Raw genomic sequence first — 21826 nt, forward strand, 5'->3', positions numbered from 1 at the left:
GGGAGCTGACATAAGGACTCCAGACCCCCTGAAATGGGGAGTTTGCCACCATAGCACCCCATCCCCGCAGGCTGGCATCTGTGGTCAGTGTAACCAGGGGTGCCTGAGTCCAGGCAACCCCCACCTGCAGGTTGTTGGGCCGCAGCCACCAGAAAAGGGATGAGGAGACGGACCCCGAGAGGCGAAACCGTCTGTTTAGGGATGACGGGAGTCTGTCCCAATGCGCCAGGATATGATCTTGGAGACACCGAGAATGGGCCTGAGCCCACCTGACTGAGGGAATGCAGGATGTCATAGAACCCAGAGCCGACATAGCCGCTCGAAGCGTCGGGCGAGCCTGACTGCGAAGCTTTGATATTTTGGCTAACAGAGCAACCCTGTGGCCCTCCGGGAGAAAAGACGCCTGTCGGTCGGAGTCCAGCAGCACTCCTAGAAACTGCCGAGTGGAGGAGGGGTTTAACTGTGATTTTTTGAGATTGGGAATCCATTCCAAGGACCGAAGGATTCCTAAAGACTTTTCCACATGGCTCCGGAGGGTCGGAGCAGAGGGAGCCATGAGAAGAAAGTCGTCCAAATATGGAACCAGACAGATACCCTGCAATCGTATGAAGGCGACCACCTCTGCCATGATCTTTGAAAAGATCCTTGGAGCCGAGGAGATCCCGAAGGGAAGTACATTGAATTGGAAATGAAGCACTTCCTCCCCGTGTAGAACCGCAAACCTGAGGTATTGCCTGTGACCCGGATGGACGGGCACATGGAAGTAGGCGTCCTTCAAGTCTATAGAGGCCATCTGGTGGTGTAGACCTATCAGGGGGATAGCCGATTTTACTGACTCCATCTTGAACCGCCGGTACCTGACCTGTCGGTTGAGACGCTTTAAATTGATTATTATCCGGACGTCGCCAGACGGCTTCTTGACAAGGAAGAGGCGGGAGTAGTGTCCTATCCCTTCTTCCTGACTCGGGACTGGGGAAACGACCCCCGAGTGCATTAGCTCTAGAATCTTTGCGTACAACAGAGCCTGTGAAACCTGCGACGCCAGAGCTGTGACTCGGAGACCCGGAAGAGGGGAGAGATTAATTCTATTAGGAGACCCTCTGAGACGATCTTCAGAACCCATTGGCAGGAGGTTATGGACCGCCACTGGGGAAGAAACGCCGAGAGTCGTCCCCCCACCCGAGCCGAGTCACTGTTTGTCCTGCTGAGGACGTTGTTGATGTGGAGGGATGAGGATGTTTCTCCCTCTACCTTTAGGATAGCTCCACCGGCCCGCCTTCCCTTTTCCCCTGGGTTGGGAGGCCGGAGGCAGTGAGGGACGAAAGGACCGCTTCCTGGTGGGTCTAGGATCAGGTAAGGCCTTACGATCAGTCGCCTTGTCCAGAATATCATCCAGGGCAGGCCCAAACACCAAATCCCCTTTAAACGGAAGGGAGCAAAGCCTCATTTTGGAGGTGGAGTCTCCACTCCAGGCCTTAAGCCAGAGGGCACGTCTGGCAGAGTTAGATAGAACCGAGGTCCTGGCCGCCAGGCGGACTGATTCCACCGAGGTATCTGCCAAAAAACTGGTAGCCTTCCTAAGTAAGGGAAGGGATTCCAGCAACTCCTCCCGAGGGGTACCTTGGGAAATATGAGCCTCCAACTGGTCTAACCACCTAAGTAGGAACCTGGATACACAAGTGGAGGCAATGTTAGCCTGAATGGAAGAAGACGATGCCTCCCAGGATCGCTTCATTAGGCCTTCTACCTTCCTATCCATCTGATCCTTAAGTTGGGAAGTATCTTCAAAGGGAAGCGCCGTTTGTTTAGCTACCCTAGCCACCTGTACATCTACTTTTGGGACCTCCCAATGTAATCCAGAAGGTTCTAGAGGAAACCGGCATCTAGGGTCACTCCGTACCCGCCTCTCAGGAAATTCCCATTCCTGAGAGACAATATCCAGAATATTGGCATGAACCGGAAACCCTAATTGTTTGACTGTTTTCAGGCCAGCAAACATTTCATCCTGGATAGAGGGAAGTGACTGTACTTCCTCTAACCCCATAGTACTCCGAACCGCCCCAATAAGATCCCACAAATCTTCTGAGGGAAAAAGAAAGGACTGGTCAGACCTCCCAGAGGGAAATCCTTCATCAGGACCCTCTGAGGCGGAATCAGCGTCCTCATGATCAGACGGGGCTGACTGGAGTTTCCTTTTCTTTGGAGAAGAGGGGCCAGGAGCAGGGAGGGAGGCTAGTGAGGCCTGAATCTCCTGTTTCATCATGGACCGCAACTCGTCTACCAGGGACGGTTGTTCGGCCCTAACAATCTGGTCCGTACACTGTTGGCAAAGCTTCTTATCCCAGACTGCAGGGAGCTTCCTTATACAGACTGGACATTTTTTAATCTTTTCATATCTGTCAGGTCTATCCGGTTTATCGGACTTCTCAGACTTCTCTGACTTTTCATTTTTGTCAAGTTTCTTGTGGACTTGTGGCCTTGTCCTCCTGGAAAACACAGACCAGAAAGCCATAAAATATCCGCCTGAGACCTATGCCTGAGGGACCATCCCCCTCCGTACTTACTGTGGTAGGGGGCACACTGGGCTCTGCAGATGCAGCTGCAGGGGAAGACATGACAGGGAGCACGGCCGAATCTCTTACCATGAATCTGACGTCTTCACGGCAGCCCTTATGCAGAAGGGCCTGCTCCCCCAGTGACAGCTAACGTTCCCCGCCTCCTGCATCCGGTCCCGGACAGGCCGAGTCAGTGTCGGCGTGTCCTCCACGCTGCCTCCGCGACCGGAAGTGCTCAAACCGGAAGTTCGCTAGACCGGAAGTCCCGCCCACGGTAGCACTTCCGGATCGCTCCAGCAGCGTGCATGCAGGAAGCGGCCGGTGGCTCAGGGAGGACGCCGGCCGGGGAGCTCCACAGCCTGCATCACCCCAGAGGAGTTCCGGAAGGCTGGAGCAGCGGTCCCCCACAGCGTGAGGGAACAGCAAGGGAGGAGCGGCGAAGGCCCGACCGATACTGTCCGTCTTAAGGTAAGAGGGGAAAAAAAAAAAAAAAAATGTATAATGTAGTTCGCCGGCCACCACAGCATAGGAGAAAAAGAAAACCTCTCCACGCCCCATGGGGACAGGAAAGACACTGGCTATGGGAGGTGGGAGGGTCCTTTTAAACCTCTTGTACTTCCTGTCCCAATTAGGGCGTGGAGAGACAACCTCCTATGCTGTCGTGGAAGGGACTAGAGAAAGCCCAGATACGTATATTTTGCCCAGATACGGATGTTTTTAACCTAGATAGTAGCATTTAAGTTAGATTCCCGGATTACAGAGATATACCTTCTCGTTGGTTTCCGGGCTTACATGCATTGGCCAATACATAAACTAAATATCTCTCTTTTGCAGTAATGCAGTGCCATATTTTCCCTTGTACATTTTTGGCTTTTTCAGTGTGCGACTGTATGCATTTATAGTTACTATGTTTTTTCAGTTAGCACCTGTTCACATTTGTTGGATGTGCGGGTCAGTTTTTTGATATTTCTAGTGAGTCTTTTTCTGACTGGTACTGCTCTAGAGGGCAATGTGATTGGCACTGTCAGAGGGCAATAGGACTGGCACTGCTCTACAGGGTAGTGTGGTTGGCACTAGTGGGCACAGTGTGGATGGCACTTTCTGTATTTTCCATGGAAGGCCTAGGCCCAGCTGTATACTGCCCCTGTGTCGTGCTCCTAGGCCCAGCTGTGCACTGCCCCGTGTCGTGCTCCTGGCCCAGCTGTGTACTGCCCCCTGTGTTGTGCTCTTAGGCCCAGCTGTGTACTGCCCCCTGTGTTGTGCTCTTAGGCCCAGGTGTGTACTGCCCCCTGTGTCGTGCTCCTAGGCCCAGCTGTGTACTGCCCCGTGTCGTGCTCCTAGGCCCAGCTGTGTACTGCCCCGTGTCGTGCTCCTTGCCCAGCTGTGTACTGCCCCGTGTCGTGCTCCTAGGCCCAGCTGTGTACTGCCCCGTGTTGTGCTCTTAGGCCCAGCTGTATACTAACCCCTGTGTCGTGCTCCTGGCCTAGCTGTGTATTTCCCCTGTGTTGTGCTCTTAGGCCCAGCTGTGTACTAGCCCGTGTCGTGCTCCTGGCCCAGCTGTGTATTTCCCCTGAGTTGTGCTCTTAGGCTCAGCTGTTTACTGCCCCTGTGTTGTGCTCTTAGGCCCAGCTGTGTACTGCCCCCTGTGTCGTGCTCCATGCCCAGCTGTGTATTGCCCCTGTGTTGTGCTCTTAGGCCCAGCTGTGTACTGCCCCTGTGTTGTGCTCTTAGGCCCAGCTGTGTACTGCCCCCTGTGTCGTGCTCCTTGCCCAGCTGTGTATTTCCCCTGTGTTGTGCTCTTAGGCCCAGCTGTGTACTAGCCCGTGTCGTGCTCCTGGCCCAGCTGTGTATTTCCCCTGAGTTGTGCTCTTAGGCTCAGCTGTTTACTGCCCCTGTGTTGTGCTCTTAGGCCCAGCTGTGTACTGCCCCCTGTGTCGTGCTCCATGCCCAGCTGTGTATTGCCCCTGTGTTGTGCTCTTAGGCCCAGCTGTGTACTGCCCCTGTGTTGTGCTCTTAGGCCCAGCTGTGTACTGCCCCTGTGTTGTGCTCTTAGGCCCAGCTGTGTACTGCCCCCTGTGTCGTGCTCCTTGCCCAGCTGTGTATTGCCCCTGTGTTGTGCTCTTAGGCCCAGCTGTGTACTGCCCCTGTGTTGTGCTCTTAGGCTCAGCTGTGTACTGCCCCTGTGTTGTGCTCTTAGGCTCAGCTGTGTACTGCCTCTGTGTTGTGCTCTTAGGCCCAGCTGTGTACTGCCCCCTGTGTCGTGCTCCTTTCCCAGCTGTGTACTGCCCTGTGTTGTGCCCTTAGGCTCAGCTGTGTACTGCCCCTGTGTCGTGCTCCTGGCCCAGCTGTGTACTGCCCCTGTGTTGTGCTCTTAGGCCCAGCTGTGCACTGCCCCGTGTCGTGCTCCTGGCCCAGCTGTGTACTGCCCCCTGTGTTGTGCTCTTAGGCCCAGCTGTGTACTGCCCCCTGTGTTGTGCTCTTAGGCCCAGGTGTGTACTGCCCCCTGTGTCGTGCTCCTAGGCCCAGCTGTGTACTGCCCCGTGTCGTGCTCCTAGGCCCAGCTGTGTACTGCCCCGTGTCGTGCTCCTTGCCCAGCTGTGTACTGCCCCGTGTCGTGCTCCTAGGCCCAGCTGTGTACTGCCCCGTGTTGTGCTCTTAGGCCCAGCTGTATACTAACCCCTGTGTCGTGCTCCTGGCCTAGCTGTGTATTTCCCCTGTGTTGTGCTCTTAGGCCCAGCTGTGTACTAGCCCGTGTCGTGCTCCTGGCCCAGCTGTGTATTTCCCCTGAGTTGTGCTCTTAGGCTCAGCTGTTTACTGCCCCTGTGTTGTGCTCTTAGGCCCAGCTGTGTACTGCCCCCTGTGTCGTGCTCCATGCCCAGCTGTGTATTGCCCCTGTGTTGTGCTCTTAGGCCCAGCTGTGTACTGCCCCTGTGTTGTGCTCTTAGGCCCAGCTGTGTACTGCCCCCTGTGTCGTGCTCCTTGCCCAGCTGTGTATTTCCCCTGTGTTGTGCTCTTAGGCCCAGCTGTGTACTAGCCCGTGTCGTGCTCCTGGCCCAGCTGTGTATTTCCCCTGAGTTGTGCTCTTAGGCTCAGCTGTTTACTGCCCCTGTGTTGTGCTCTTAGGCCCAGCTGTGTACTGCCCCCTGTGTCGTGCTCCATGCCCAGCTGTGTATTGCCCCTGTGTTGTGCTCTTAGGCCCAGCTGTGTACTGCCCCTGTGTTGTGCTCTTAGGCCCAGCTGTGTACTGCCCCTGTGTTGTGCTCTTAGGCCCAGCTGTGTACTGCCCCCTGTGTCGTGCTCCTTGCCCAGCTGTGTATTGCCCCTGTGTTGTGCTCTTAGGCCCAGCTGTGTACTGCCCCTGTGTTGTGCTCTTAGGCTCAGCTGTGTACTGCCCCTGTGTTGTGCTCTTAGGCTCAGCTGTGTACTGCCTCTGTGTTGTGCTCTTAGGCCCAGCTGTGTACTGCCCCCTGTGTCGTGCTCCTTTCCCAGCTGTGTACTGCCCTGTGTTGTGCCCTTAGGCTCAGCTGTGTACTGCCCCTGTGTCGTGCTCCTGGCCCAGCTGTGTACTGCCCCTGTGTTGTGCTCTTAGGCCCAGCTGTGTACTGCCCCTGTGTTGTGCTCTTAGGCCCAGCTGTGTACTGCCCCTGTGTTGTGCTCTTAGGCCCAGCTGTGTACTGCCCCTGTGTTATGCTCTTAGGCCCAGCTGTGTGCTGCCCGTGTTGTGCTCTTAGGCCCAGCTGTGTACTGCCCCGTGTCGTGCTCCTTGCCCAGCTGTGTACTGCCCCTGTGTTGTGCTCTTAGGCTCAGCTGTGTACTGCCCCTGTGTCGTGCTCCTGGCCCAGCTGTGTACTGCCCCTGTGTCGTGCTCCTGGCCCAGCTGTGTACTGCCCCTGTGTTGTGCTCTTAGGCCCAGCTGTGTACTGCCCCTGTGTTGTGCTCTTAGGCCCAGCTTTGTACTGCCCCTGTGTTGTGCTCTTAGGCCCAGCTGTGTACTGCCCCTGTGTTGTGCTCTTAGGCCCAGCTGTGTAGTGCCCGTGTTGTGCTCTTAGGCCCAGCTGTGTACTGCCCCTGTGTTGTGCTCCTGGCCCAGCTGTGTACTGCCCCTGTGTTGTGCTCTTAGGCCCAGCTGTGTACTGCCTCTGTGTTGTGCTCTTAGGCCCAGCTGTGTACTGCCCCTGTGTTGTGCTCTTAGGCTCAGCTGTGTACTGCCCGTGTTGTGCTCTTAGGCCCAGCTGTGTACTGCCCCTGTGTTGTGCTCTTAGGCCCAGCTGTGTACTGCCCCTGTGTTGTGCTCTTAGGCCCAGCTGTGTACTGCCCCTGTGTTGTGCTCTTAGGCCCAGCTGTGTACTGCCCCTGTGTTGTGCTCTTAGGCCCAGCTGTGTGCTGCCCGTGTTGTGCTCCTTGCCCAGCTGTGTACTGCCCTGTGTTGTGCTCTTAGGCCCAGCTGTATACTAACCCCTGTGTCGTGCTCCTGGCCCAGCTATTTCCCCTGTGTTGTGCTCTTAGGCCCAGCTGTGTACTAGCCCGTGTCGTGCTCCTGGCCCAGCTGTGTATTTCCCCTGAGTTGTGCTCTTAGGCTCAGCTGTGTACTGCCCCCTGTCATGCTCCTTGCCCAGCTGTGTACTGCCCCCTGTGTTGTGCTCCTTGCCAGCTGTGTACTGCCCCTGTGTTGTGCTCTTAGGCTCAGCTGTGTACTGCCCCTGTGTCGTGCTCCTGGCCCAGCTGTGTACTGCCCCTGTGTTGTGCTCTTAGGCCCAGCTGTGTACTGCCCCTGTGTTGTGTTCTTAGGCCCAGCTGTGTACTGCCCCTGTGTCGTGCTCTTAGGCCCAGCTATTTCCCCTGTGTTGTGCTCTTAGGCCCAGCTGTGTACTGCCCCTGTGTTGTGCTCTTAGGCCCAGCTGTGTACTGCCCCTGTGTTGTGTTCTTAGGCCCAGCTGTGTACTGCCCCTGTGTCGTGCTCCTGGCCCAGCTATTTCCCCTGTGTTGTGCTCTTAGGCCCAGCTGTGTACTAGCCCGTGTCGTGCTCCTGGCCCAGCTGTGTACTGCCCCTGTGTTGTGCTCTTAGGCTCAGCTGTGTACTGCCCCCTGTCATGCTCCTTGCCCAGCTGTGTACTGCCCCCTGTGTTGTGCTCCTTGCCAGCTGTGTACTGCCCCTGTGTTGTGCTCTTAGGCTCAGCTGTGTACTGCCCCTGTGTCGTGCTCCTGGCCCAGCTGTGTACTGCCCCTGTGTTGTGCTCTTAGGCCCAGCTGTGTACTGCCCCTGTGTTGTGTTCTTAGGCCCAGCTGTGTACTGCCCCTGTGTCGTGCTCTTAGGCCCAGCTGTGTACTGCCCCTGTGTCGTGCTCTTAGGCCCAGCTGTGTACTGCCCCTGTGTTGTGCTCTTAGGCCCAGCTGTATACTGCCCCTGTGTTGTGCTCTTAGGCCCAGCTGTGTACTGCCCCTGTGTCGTGCTCTTAGGCCCAGCTGTGTACTGCCCCTGTGTTGTGCTCTTAGGCCCAGCTGTGTACTGCCCCTGTGTCGTGCTCTTAGGCCCAGCTGTGTACTGCCCCTGTGTCGTGCTCTTAGGCCCAGCTGTGTACTGCCCCTGTGCCGTGCTCCTGGCCCAGCTGTGTACTGCCCCTGTGTCGTGCTCCTGGCCCAGCTGTGTACTGCCCCTGTGTTGTGCTCTTAGGCCCAGCTGGGTACTGCCCCATGTCGCACAGCCTTGCAGCCGTCCCGCCCTCCTCGGTGCAGACAGTACAGCTGTGATCTGGTCCATGGTGGAGGAGGAAGCAGGAAGAATGAGGGGCGGGCAGCACCAATCACAGCCCGTCACACGGGAGGCTCCGGGGGCGGAGGAGGTACCGGGGCAGGTACCGGGGCCAGAGGAGGAGCCTGGGACCATAACACCGCACCGTGGGAAGGAGGCAGCTGCACGGTACCGACTGCCCGTGTATGTATAGCGGCGCCATGTTTGTCTCTGTCTGCAGTGTTCGCCGGCAATCGCCAGTGTCCAGGGGTCTGCAGAGGGGTCTTCTCACATACAGAGGGGTCCCGCAGGGTACATCAGGGCTCTGCTCACCTCCTGGGCCCATTGTGGGCACCCAGACCTCCATCACCACAGCTGTGGGCTGGCAATTCAGCTAAATATTTGCATGGCAAAGTTTAACCCTTTTCTGACCGGACCACTTTCCATGTCTGTGCTTTGTTATTGTTCCTCCCCTTTCTTCAGTGACACAGTCATATGAGTGTGGTTTTAGGACAAGTTCTAGTTTGACACCTGTCACTTTAACATCCATTGTACTAAACAAAGGGACCCACCCCCCCAGCTCCGCCATTGTTTTGTGAGTTCTGTTTTCTCAGTGTTCAGTGTGTAGTAAACGTGGCCACATATTGACCAGTACCATGTCACTGGCGCCATTACACCGGTACCATTACACTGGCACCATTACACCGGTACCATTACACCGGCACCATTACACCGGTACCATTACACTGGTACCATTACACCGGTACCATTACACCGGCACCATTACACCGGTACCATTACGCCGGCACCATTACACTGGCACCATTACACCGGTACCATTACACCGACACCATTACACCGGCACCATTACACCAGTACCATTACACCGGCACCATTACACCGGCACCATTACACTGGCACCATTACACTGGCACCATTACACCGGCACCATTACACCGGCACCATTACACCGGTACCATTACACTGGCACAATTACACCGCTGCCATTACACCGCTGCCATTACACCGGTACCATTACACTGTCACCATTACACTGTCACCATTACACCAGCACCATTACACTGCTGCCATTACACCGGCACCATTACACCGCTACCATTACACCGCTGCCATTACACTGGCACCATTACACTGGCACCATTACACCGCTGCCATTACACTGGCACCATTACACCGGTACCATTACACTGGCACCATTACACTGGCACCATTGCACCGGCACCATTACACCGCTACCATTACACCGCTGCCATTACACCGGCGCCATTACACCGGCACCATTACACCGCTGCCATTACACTGGTACCATTACACCGGTACCATTACACCGCTGCCATTACACTGGCACCATTACACCGGTACCATTACACCGGTACCATTACACCGCTGCCATTACACTGGCACCATTTCACCGGTACCATTACACCGCTGCCATTACACTGGCACCATTACACCGGCACCATTACACCGCTGCCATTACACTGGCACCATTACACCGGTACCATTACACTGGCACCATTACACCGGTACCATTACACCGCTGCCATTACACTGGCACCATTACACCGGCACCATTACACCGGCACCATTACACCGGTACCATTACACCGGCACCATTACACCGGTACCATTACACCGGCACCATTACACCGGTACCATTACACCGCTGCCATTACACTGGCACCATTACACCGGCACCATTACACCGGCACCATTACACCGGCACCATTACACCGCTGCCATTACACTGGCACCATTACACCGGCACCATTACACCGGTACCATTACACCGGTACCATTACACCGCTGCCATTACACCGGCACCATTACACCGGCACCATTACACCGGCACCATTACACCGCTGCCATTACACTGGCACCATTACACCGCTGCCATTACACTGGCACCATTACACCGGCACCATTACACCGGCACCATTACACCGGCACCATTACACCGGTACCATTACACCGGTACCATTACACTGGCACCATTACACCGGCACCATTACACCGTTGCCATTACACTGGTACCATTACACCGGCACCATTACACCGGCACCATTACACCGGTACCATTACACTGGCACCATTACACCGGCACCATTACACCGTTGCCATTACACTGGTACCATTACACCGGCACCATTACACCGGTACCATTACACCGCTGCCATTACACTGGCACCATTACACCGGTACCATTACACCGGTACCATTACACCGGCACCATTACACCGGCACCATTACACCGGCACCATTACACCGGCACCATTACACTGGTACCATTACGCCGGCACCATTACGCCGGCACCATTACGCCGGCACCATTACGCCGGCACCATTACACCGGTACCATTACACCGGTACCATTACACTGGCACCATTACACCGGCACCATTACACCGGCATCATTACACCGCTGCCATTACACCGGTACCATTACACCGGCACCATTACACCGGCACCATTACACCGGCACCATTACACCGGCACCATTACACCGGCACCATTACACTGGCACCATTACACCGCTGCCATTACACTGGTACCATTACACCGCTGCCATTACACCGGTACCAAACTTCTACAGGTTATTTTCTAAATTAAAATCCTGTCTTGTGCTTCCCCGTCTTATTTTTCATCTTGTACCGTCTTATTTTTCGTTTTGTACCTATCTGATCTCCTGTTTTTCGCATCTCGAGCTGCAGTGTGTATTGGGACCACCTTGAGGACATGCAGCATCTTGATTACTGTTTGGGGCTTTTTTTTTTTTCTCCAGGGAGAATTGTTATCTGAAAACTGGTAATTCTGGCACTTGGATATCATTTTTCTTTATAGTGTTTACTGTACGGGCTAACTAACTTATCAGGTTTTTATGGACATTTTTTTTTACTATCTATCTATCTATACATATACTAGCTGTAGTACCCGGGCGTTGCCAGGGATAGTAACTGCCTCTATGTCTCTCTCCCAGTCTTTGTCTGTCTGTCTCTCTGTCTGTGTCTTTCTTTGTCTGATTGTGTCTATGTCTCTGTCTGTCTGTGTCTGTGTCTCTGTCTGTATATGTATCAGTCTATCTGTCTCCATCTCTGTGTCTGTCTCTATATGTTTGTCTGTCTGTCTCTCTCTTTCCCCGTCTGTCTTTGTCTGTCTCTTTGCCCGTCTGTCTCTTTGCCCGTCTGTCTCTTTGCCCGTCTGTCTCTTTGCCCGTCTGTCTCTTTGCCCGTCTGTCTCTTTGCCCGTCTGTCTCTTTGCCCGTCTGTCTCTTTGCCCGTCTGTCTCATTCCCGGTCTGTCTCATTCCCGGTCTGTCTCATTCCCGGTCTGTCTCTTTCCCGGTCTGTCTCTTTCCAGGGCTGTCTCTTTCATATTACCTCACACATAAGCTTCTTATACTAACAGTTTACTTTGTTCCTATAGCAATCACTGAGAGTTGCTATTAATAGTCTGTAGCTCCCACCTCCATTCAGTTTAATGAAGGCAGGATTTTGGCGAGTAACTGTAAAGCGCGGGGGTTAAATTTTCCCATCAAAACATAGTCTATGACGTTCCCTGAGTCACATGAGGTGTCTGTGCAAAATTTCGTGATTGGAAATGCGACGGTGTGGATTCCTTTAGCAGACATACACACACATACATACATACATACACTGAGCTTTATATATTAAATATATATAATATATATATATATTACAGCACAGACCAAAAGTTTGGACACACCTTCTCATTGCAAAAGGGTTTTCTTTATGTTTATGACTCTAAAAATTGTAGATTGACATTGAAGACATCAAAACTATGAATGAAAACATGTGGAATGAAATACTTAAAAAAGTGTGAAACAACTGAAAATATGTCTTATATTCTAGGTTCTTCAAAGTAGTCACCTTTTGCTTTGATTACTGCTTTGCACACTCTTGCCATTCTCTTGATGAGCTTCAAGAGGTAGTCACCGGAAATGGTTTTCAAACAGTCTTGAAGGAGTTCCCAGAGGTGCTTAGCACTTGTTGGCCCTTTTGCCTTCACTCTGCGGTCCAGCTCACCCCAAACCATCTTGATTGGGTTCAGGTCTGGTGACTGTGGAGGCCAGGTCATCTGGTGTAGCACCCCATCACTCTCCTTCTTAGTCAAATAGCCCTTATACAGCCTGGAGGTGTGTTTGGGGTCATTGTCTTGTTGAAAAATAAATGATGGTCCAACTAAACGCAAACCGGATGGAATAGCATGCCTCTGCAAGATGCTGTGGAAGCCATGCTGCTTCAAGTTTTAATAAATCCCCAACAGTGTCACCAGCAAAGCTCCCCCACACCATCACACCTCCTCCTCCATGCTTCACGGTGTGAACCAGCCATGTAGAGTCCATCCGTTCACCTTTTCTACAAAGACACGGTGGTTGGATCTAAAGATCTCAAATTTGGCCTCATCAGACCAAAGCACTGATTTCCACTGGTCTAATGTCCATTCCTTGTGTTCTTTAGCCCAAACAAGTCCCTTCTGCTTGTTGCCTGTCCTTAGCAGTGAAGGCCTGCTGCACAAAGTCTCCTCTTAACAGTTGTTCTAGAGATGAGAAGGTGTGTCCAAACTTTTGGTATGTACTGTATATATATATATATATATATATATATATATATATATATATATATATATATATATATATATATTGTATGTAACACACACACACACACACACACACACACACGTGCATTTCAATAAATTAGAATATCATCAAAAATTTGTACTTAAAAGTTTACATACCCCGTCAGATTTTTTGCTTTGGCTAACTTCACACATCAGTTTTTTTTCTGTCTGGCCGAATCCGGCTCAAAAACCTATGCAACGGATGTGGCGAAAAAAACGTATGCGTTGCATACGTTTTTTCCATGCGGCCCGTCCGTTTTTTGCCGGATCCGGTTTGATACTGAGCATGCACAGTTCAAAAAAAATGCATCCGGCGGCAGGATGCGTTTTTTTTGCCGCAGGACGCCGCACCCGGTGTCCATAGGCTTGCATGGTAAATGACGCCGCATTGCGCCGGATCCGACACAATGCGTTTTTTTTTCGCCGCAGCAAAAAACGCAGCATGCAATGTTTTATCCGGCCGCCGCATCGGCTAAATATGCCGCATACTGCAAATAATGGACGCAACACAAGGCCATGCGGCACAATCCGGCGCTACTGCAAATCTATGGGGGAAAAACAGGATGCGGCGACAGCTGTTGCCGCATCCGGTTTTGCAGAAAAGCGCTGGATTGTGCCGCACAGCAAAAACCTGGTGTGTGAACATACCATTTCTTGGTCTTTTTTTTCAGAAAATATGAATAACACAAAAACTTTTTTTTCCCACTCATGGTTAGTGGTTGGGTGAAGCCTTTTATTGCCACTACTGTGTTTTCACTTTTTATAACAACCAAAACCATCCAAATGATCTAGATCAAAAGTTCACACACCCCAGTTCTTAAAGAAGTTGTCCAGTTACCAAAACTGATTTTTTTTTTTTCTGATAAATCTTGCTAATATGTGCCCCTCAACACATCTATTATGTTTTTTCAGCAAAATTAGGTTTTATTGTGCACTAACAGCACATGCTCATTGCTGGCTCCAGCTCTGATGGGGTTAATCTCTCCTCTGACTTCCTGTGCTCAGTTCCTACAAGTTCCAGAATTCTTTGTGGCTCTAGGGAGGTGTCTATAGCTTATCTAACACACCCCCCTCAGATCTCCACACAAAGCCTCCTCCCTGCCTCTTCAAATCACACAGAAATCACACAGACATCCGAAGAGAGTGGGGAAAGAACGGGGGGGGGGGGGGGGGGGGGGTTGCCAGTGGCAGAGGTGCTCTGTCACCAACTGTCTCCACTCTGTGACTTGTGGTGCAGGTGACAGAGTGCAGACAGTTGCTCCCATGCAGCAAGACAGATGGCAGAGCACAGCGGTGACATGCCTGTCAGTGTCTTGCTGCGTCCTGCTGTGCTGCTGGGAGGAGCAGATGATCACACTGCCCGACATCGGCCGCTCTCCTGACATCGCAGCAGAGTGGGCGGGTGGACAGTGTGATCACATACTTACGTGCAGGGGGGGATTCAGCTTAAGAACCCTCCCCCCCTGTACTGCACACTGCAGGACGCCGGCTCCACACTGACGTCCTCCGGCTCCTCCCCTCGATGCTGGGCTGTGATGTGCGGTAGTTACCGCCCACAGCCCTGTCACTCAGTGTGAGTGGTGCCAGCCTCCTCTGACGTACCCGTCTTGTTTGAGAGCCCGGAAATGCCGGGACGTCAGAGGATGCCGGCGGCCACAGCTCCAGGGGGTCATGTGACCGGCACTGAGCGTGCAGGATAGCGCCGCTCAGTGCCAGAAATGGAAACAGAAGACAATGGAGAAGATGCATACATTGGTAAGTGAAAATCATTGGGGGAAAAAAAAAAATGGGTGGACCACCCCTTTAATGTTGTGTATTGCTTCCTTTAATTTCAATGACAGCTTGAAGTCTTTTGTGGTAGTTATGGATGAGGCTCTTTATTTTCTCAGATTGCAAAGCTGCCTATTCTTCTTGGTAAAAAGCCTCAGTTCCTGTAAATTCCTGGGCTTTGTCACATGAACTGTGCGCTTGAATTCTCCCCAGAGTGGCTCAATGATATTGAGGTCAGGAGACTGAGATGGCCACTCCAGAACCTTCACTTTGTTCTGTTGTATCCAATGACAGGTCGACTTGACCTTGTGTTTTGGACTGTTGTCATGTTGGAAAGTCCAAATACGTCCCATGCTCAGATTCTGGGTTGATGAGTGCAAGTTTGCCTCCAGTACTGGCTGATAACGTGCTGCATTCATCTTTCCTTCAAATTTGACAAAGTTTCAGGTGCCTTTGTAGCTCACACATCCCCACATCATCAGCGATCCACCTCTGTGCTTTACAGTAGGAATGGTGTTCCTTTCATCATAGGCCTTGTTGACACCTCTCCAAGTGTAACGTTTATGGTTGTGGCCAAAAAGTTTGATTTTGGTCTCATCACTCCAAATTACCTTGTTCCAGAAGTTTGAAGGCTTGTCTCTGTGCTATTTGGTGTATTGTAGGCGAGATACATTGTGGCATTTGTGCAGTAATGGCTTTCTTCTGGTGACTCGACCATGCAGCCCACTTTTCTTCAAGTGCCTCCTTATTGTGCATCTTGAAACAATACACTACTAGTTTTCAGTGAGTCCTGTATTTCAGCTGATGTTATTTGTGGGATTTTCTTTGCATCACGAACAATTTTCCTGGCAGTTATGGCTGAAATTTTTGTTGGACTACATGATCGTGGTTTGGATTTTTCAGAGCCCCTGATTTCCCATTTGTTAGTTACAGTTTGAACACTGATGACTGGCATTATCAATTCCTTGGATATCTTTTTGTATCCCTTTCCTGTTTCATACAGTTCAACTATCTTTTATTGTAGATCCGTTGACAATTCTTTTGCTTTCCCCATGACTCAATTCAGAAACGTCAGTGACTGGATGAAAGATGCAAGAGTCTGTCTGGATCCCAGAAACTCACTCCGCTTTTATGCACACACACTGACTACAAGCAAACAGGTCACAGGTGAGGATGTTACCTTTATTAGCCATTTAAACCCATTTGTGTCAATTTCTGTGCATGTTATCAGGACAAAATCACCAGGGTATGTGAACTTATGATCAGGGTCATTTGGATGTTTTCGGTTGTCATTATGATGTAAAAAGAGAAAACACAGTAGTGACAATAAATGGCTTCACCCAACCACTAACCGCGAGTGGTAAAAAAAATGTTGTGTTATCATTATCATTCATATTTCAGTAATTCAATACAAAAAGGAAAACATATATTATATAGAGTCATTACACACAGAGTGATCTGTTTCACGTGTTTATTTCTGTTAATGTTGAAGATTATGGCTTACAGCAAATGAAAACCCAGAAGTCATTATCTCAGAAAATTAGAATATTATATAAGACCAACTGAAAAAATGATTTTAAACTCCGAAATGTTGGTGTCTACTGAAAAGTATTTATAGTAAATGCACTCAATACTTAGTCGGGGCTCCTTTTATATGAATTACTGCATCAATGCGGCGTGTCATGGAGGTAGGTGATCAGCCCGGGGCACTGCTGAGGTGTTATGGAAGCCCAGGTTGCTTTGATAGCAGCCTTCAGCCGTCTGCATTGTTGGGTCTGGTGTCTCTCATCTTCATCCTGACAAAACCCCATAGAGAATCTAGGTCTGGCGAGTTTGCTCGCCAATCAATCACAGTGATATTGTGGTTATTAAACCAGGTATTGGTACTTTTATCAGTGTGGACAGGTGCCAAGTCCTGCTGGAAAATGACTTTTCCATCTCCAAAAAGCTTGTTGGCAGAGGGAAGCATGAAGTGCCCTAAAATTTCCTGGCAGACTTTGACTTTGGTCTTGATAAAACACAGTGGACCTACACCAGCAGATGACATGACTCCCCAAACCATCACTGATTGTGGAAACTTCACACTAGACCTCAAGCAGTTGGATTGTGGCCTCTCCACTCTTCCTCCAGACTCTGGGACCTTGATTTCCAAATGAAATGCAAAATTTACACTCATCTGAAAACAACACCTTGGAGCACTGAGCAACAGTCCAGTTCTTTTTCTCCTTGGACCAGGTAAGACGCTTCTGGTGTTGTCTATTGGTCATGAGTGGCTTGACACAAGGAATGCGACACTTCTAGCCCATGTCCTGGATATGTCTGTGTGTGGTGGCTCTAGAAGCACTGACTCCAGCAGCAGTCCACTCCTTGTGACCATTTTAAACACTTAGGAAGCCTTTGCAGGTCTTTATTGGTAATTATTCTGATTTTCTGAGATAATGACTTCTGGGTTTTCATTGGCTGTAAGTCATAATCAGCAACATTAACAGAAATAAACACATGAAACAGATCACTCTGTTTGTAATGACTCTATATAATATACGTGTCTCACATTTTGTATTAAATTACTGAAATAAATTAACTTTTTGATACTCTAACTTATTGAGAAACACTTCTGTGTGCATCTCTCTCTCTCTATATATATATCTATCTATCTATCTATCTATCTATCTATATATATATATATATATATATATATATATATATATATATATATATATATATATATATACACAGTACAGACCAAAAGTTTGGACACACCTTCTCATTCAAAGAGTTTCCTTTATCGTTCCTTATGGGAGACCCAAACCATGGGTGTATAGCTTCTGCCTCCGGAGGACACACAAAGTACTACACTCAAATGTGTAGCTCCTCCCTCCGGGCTATATACACCCCCTGGATAACAATCTACCCAGTTCAATGCTTTGTGTTTCAGGAGGTACACACACTTGCATTCTCTGATATTTTTTTTTTATTTTAATTTTAAAGATTTGGAAGAAAAGCGGGTCCAGTCTGGACTCCCGGCATGTCCCTTCACACCCCACTCTGTCGGGTGCTGTTAACGTTGACTTTATAAGGCTGGAGCCTTCACATGCCGCGCTCCTTCACACCCTCTGTCGAGGCTCTGTTTGAAGTGGGAGCCTCCACGGTCCTCTCTGCTTGCAGAAGGCCGGTCTCCATCCGCAGCCCTGTCTGGTTCCTGCTGGAAGGAGCATTCCCCCCTCTCCAGGGACATGGCCCTGCGTCTCAAAAAGCTAAGTATTGAGACGTTTTTCAGGGGTCCCGGGTACTTTTATTAGGGGGACAGTATGTGTTTTAGCGTTACTGTAAATTCCGGCCGGTTCTGGGGGTTTCCCCTGAGAACCGCGCCGAAGGTGCCTGCTCGTCGGCCGCATTTTGAAATCTAGGCCCCGGCTTCAGTTTGGGCCTAGTTTCGGTTTTGGCTTCTCTGCATGTTTTGCATACAGCGCCGCCCACCGCCCGACCAGTAGAGGGGAGGGCACTCCTCTCTGGGGAGATGTTCCCTCCCCTGTATTTCTTCCTGTATCTCTCTGCCCTCCGTTTTTCCCGCTCGTGGGCTTATACACGCCCCCTCTCTTTCTCCCAGCGCCATTTTCTCAGCGTTCTTTCACTGGAGGGCGCTGGATGCTGCAGCTGCATACTGTTAGGAAGGCTGACGCTTCATAGGAGAGCGGTGGAATCCGGAGGACACACAGAGAGCACGGGCTGGTAAGCCACAACCTCTGGTTGTGCACTTTTATTACACTCTCAGGCATTCTACAGGAGTGTATTCTGGCTGCAGAGCTTCCTCCTCAGCAGCATGTCTGTCACTAGGAGCAAGGCTGCTAACATGTACGCTATATGCACTGCATGTAAGCTCATTCTGCCAGAGCCTAGCACATACCCACATTGTGATGCCTGTGCTAACATGTTTGTGTCTCAGCCTGGAGCCGCCTCAGGGGTCCCTCTGGCTGCTCCGGCCCAGGTGGCTGAACCCCCGGCTTGGGTAGCTTCCTTTTCACAAGCTATTTCCCAGTCTTTTGCCGACTCCATGGGGCAGCTGTCCCGGACACTGCTGTCCATGCATCAGCCCCCCTCTCAGGATGTCTCTGCGGCTCCTAGCTCTGCAGAGCCCTCAGAGCATGTCCTAGGACCCCGTCCCCCTAAACGGAGACGCAGGGAACCTTCTCCTTCCTCGTCCCACGGCTCTGATTCACAGGCCGAGGTGCAGGGCGAGGAAGATTCGTTTACTGTGGGCTCAGACGCTGCCTCTATGTACCCCATTGACTTGTCTGAGGGTGATGCGGATGTTAGTGACTTGATTGCGTCCATTAACTCCGTACTGAACCTCAACCCACAAGAGTCAGAGGAACAACCCTCTCTGGTAGAGGTACACCAGTTTACCTCTCCTAAGAAACCTAGGAGTATGTTTTTTAACCACTCCAGCTTTCAGACCACTGTTAACAAGCCCAGGGCCTGTCCTGACAAACGTTTTCCGAAGCGTAGTTCAGATGACCGTTTTCCTTTTCCACCGGAGGTGGTTAAGGACTGGGCCCAGTCCCCAAAGGTAGACCCTCCGGTGTCCAGAATCTCAGCCCGCACAGTCGTAGCTGTGGCTGATGGCATTTCTCTTAAGGATCCCACTGACCGCCAGGTTGACCTTCTGGCCAAGTCTGTATATGAGGCGGCAGGAGCCTCGTTCTCCCCGTCTTTTGCGGCAGTGTGGGCTCTTAAGGCAGTCTCTGCCTCTCTGGCGGAGATTCATTCCCTCTCCAGGGACTCTATTCCTGAGACGGATGCCTTAACTTCTCAAGCTTCGGCTTTTGCATCCTACGCCATGTCTGCCATCCTGGAGGCTTCTCACCGCACTGCGGTGGCCTCCGCTAACTCCCTCGCGATCCGCAGGATCTTGTGGCTTCGAGAGTGGAAAGCAGACGCTTCCTCTAAGAAGTACCTTGCGAGTCTCCCTTTTGCTGGGTCCCGGCTGTTTGGGGAACAGCTGGATGACATAATTAAGGAAGCTACTGGCGGGAAGAGTACTTCCCTGCCACAAGCTAAACCCAAGAAACCTGTCCAGGGCAGGAACCAATCGAGGTTTCGTTCCTTTCGTTCCTCTAACTGGTCGTCCTCTAAGCCCTCGGCCTCGTCCACTACCGCAGCCAAGGATCGTAAATCCAACTGGCGCGCAAAGCCGCGTCCTCAGAAGACCGGAGGAGCCGCTGCCACTAAGGCAGCCTCCTCGTGACTATCTGGCCGCGCCAGCAACGTCCTTGGTCGGTGGCAGGCTCTCCCACTTTGGCGACGTGTGGTTGCAACACGTCTCCGATCAGTGGGTGCGGGATATCATCTCCCACGGCTACAGGATAGAATTTTCTTCCAGCCCGCCAAACAGATTTTTTCTGTCCACCCCCCCTGCTCCAAAGCCGCCGCCTTCTCTCAGGCCGTGGCATCCCTGCAGGCCAACGGTGTAATTGTTCCGGTTCCCGCCCGGGAACGGTTCAGCGGTTTCTACTCAAACCTCTTTCTAATCCCCAAAAAGGACGGTTCCTTCCGACCCATCCTGGATCTCAAGCTTCTCAACAAGCATGTTCAGGTGCGGCACTTTCGCATGGAATCTCTGAGATCGGTCATTGCCTCAATGACCCAAGGAGATTTTCTGGCATCCATCGACATCAGAGATGACTATCTGCATGTGCCTATTGCGGTTTCACACCAGCGTTGCCTAGGCTTTGCGATCGGAGAGGAACATTTCCAATTCGTGGCTCTCCCCTTCGGCTTAGCCACGGCCCCTCGAGTATTCACCAAGGTCATGGCAGCAGTGGTTGCGGTCCTGCACCTCCAGGGGTTGGCAGTGATTCCTTACCTGGACGACCTTCTAGTCAAGGCCTCATCCAGTGCAGACTGCCAGCGGAGTGTCTCTCTCACTCTCGCCACGCTAGTTCAGTTCGGGTGGCTTGTCAACCTGCCCAAGTCCACTCTGACCCCGACCCAGGTGCTTTTGTACCTAGGGATGCAATTCGAGACTCTGCCGGCACTTGTCAAGTTGCCCTTAGTCAAACAGCAGTCCCTTCGTCTGGCAGTGCGCTCTCTGCTGAGGCACCGCCGTCATTCCATCAGACACCTCATGCAGGTGCTGGGTCAGATGGTGGCGTCCATGGAAGCGGTTCCCTTTGCTCAGTTCCATCTGCGTCCCCTGCAGCTGGACATTCTCCGCTGTTGGGACAAGCGGATCTCTTCCTTGCACAGGCAGGTGGCTCTGTCGTCACAGACCAGGAGCTCCCTTCAGTGGTGGCTTCGGCCCCTCTCTCTGTCTCAGGGACGCTCCTTCCTGACTCCGTCCTGGGTGATCCTCACCACGGATGCCAGCCTCTCCGGTTGGGGAGCAGTATTTCTCCATCACCGAGCACAGGGCACTTGGACTCCGTCCGAATCAGCCCTCTCGATCAATGTGCTGGAGATCAGAGCTGTGTTTCTAGCTCTCCTAGCCTTTCACCACCTGTTGGCAGGCAAGCACATTCGAGTTCAGTCGGACAACGCGACAGCGGTTGCCTACATCAATCACCAGGGCGGGACTCACAGCCGTCTGGCGATGTTGGAGGTTCAACGAATCCTCCAGTGGACGGAGGACTCCAAGTCCACCATGTCTGCAGTCCACATCCCAGGCGTGGAAAACTGGGAGGCCGATTACCTCAGCCGTCAAACCGTGGACAGCGGCGAGTGGGCCCTGCACCCGTCAGTGTTCAGATCAATCTGCCGCAAGTGGGGCACTCCGGAAGTGGACCTAATGGCATCACGGCACAACAACAAGGTTCCGGTTTACGTGGCTCGCTTCCACGATCCTCAAGCCTTCGCAGCAGACGCACTGGTTCAAGATTGGTCTCAGTTCCGTCTGGCCTATGTGTTTCCCCCTCTAGCGCTCTTTCCCAGGGTTCTGCGCAAGATCAGAATGGAGGGCCGTCGAGTCATACTCATTGCTCCGGACTGGCCCAGGCGAGCTTGGTACCCAGACCTGCTCCGTCTGTCCGTAGAGGTGCCGTGGCATCTCCCGGACCGCCCAGACCTTCTCTCTCAAGGTCCGTTCTTCCGCCAGAATTCTGCGGCTCTCAGATTGACGG

At 51.9% G+C, this 21826-nt stretch overlaps 1 protein-coding gene across 1 annotated transcript in view; it reads left to right on the plus strand.

Moving 5' to 3' along the window:
• The first annotated feature begins 14144 nt into the window (after nucleotides 1–14144).
• The window catches only part of LOC142291809 (cohesin subunit SA-2-like), a 176560-nt gene continuing 168878 nt past the window's right edge, over nucleotides 14145–21826 (plus strand). Inside the window, 2 exon segments of the mRNA XM_075336634.1 lie at nucleotides 14145–14696; nucleotides 15778–15878. The gene's annotated coding sequence lies outside the window, so the exon portion shown is untranslated.

The sequence above is a fragment of the Anomaloglossus baeobatrachus genome, chromosome 2 (genome assembly GCF_048569485.1).
Source record: "Anomaloglossus baeobatrachus isolate aAnoBae1 chromosome 2, aAnoBae1.hap1, whole genome shotgun sequence".
NCBI lineage: Eukaryota > Metazoa > Chordata > Amphibia > Anura > Aromobatidae > Anomaloglossus > Anomaloglossus baeobatrachus.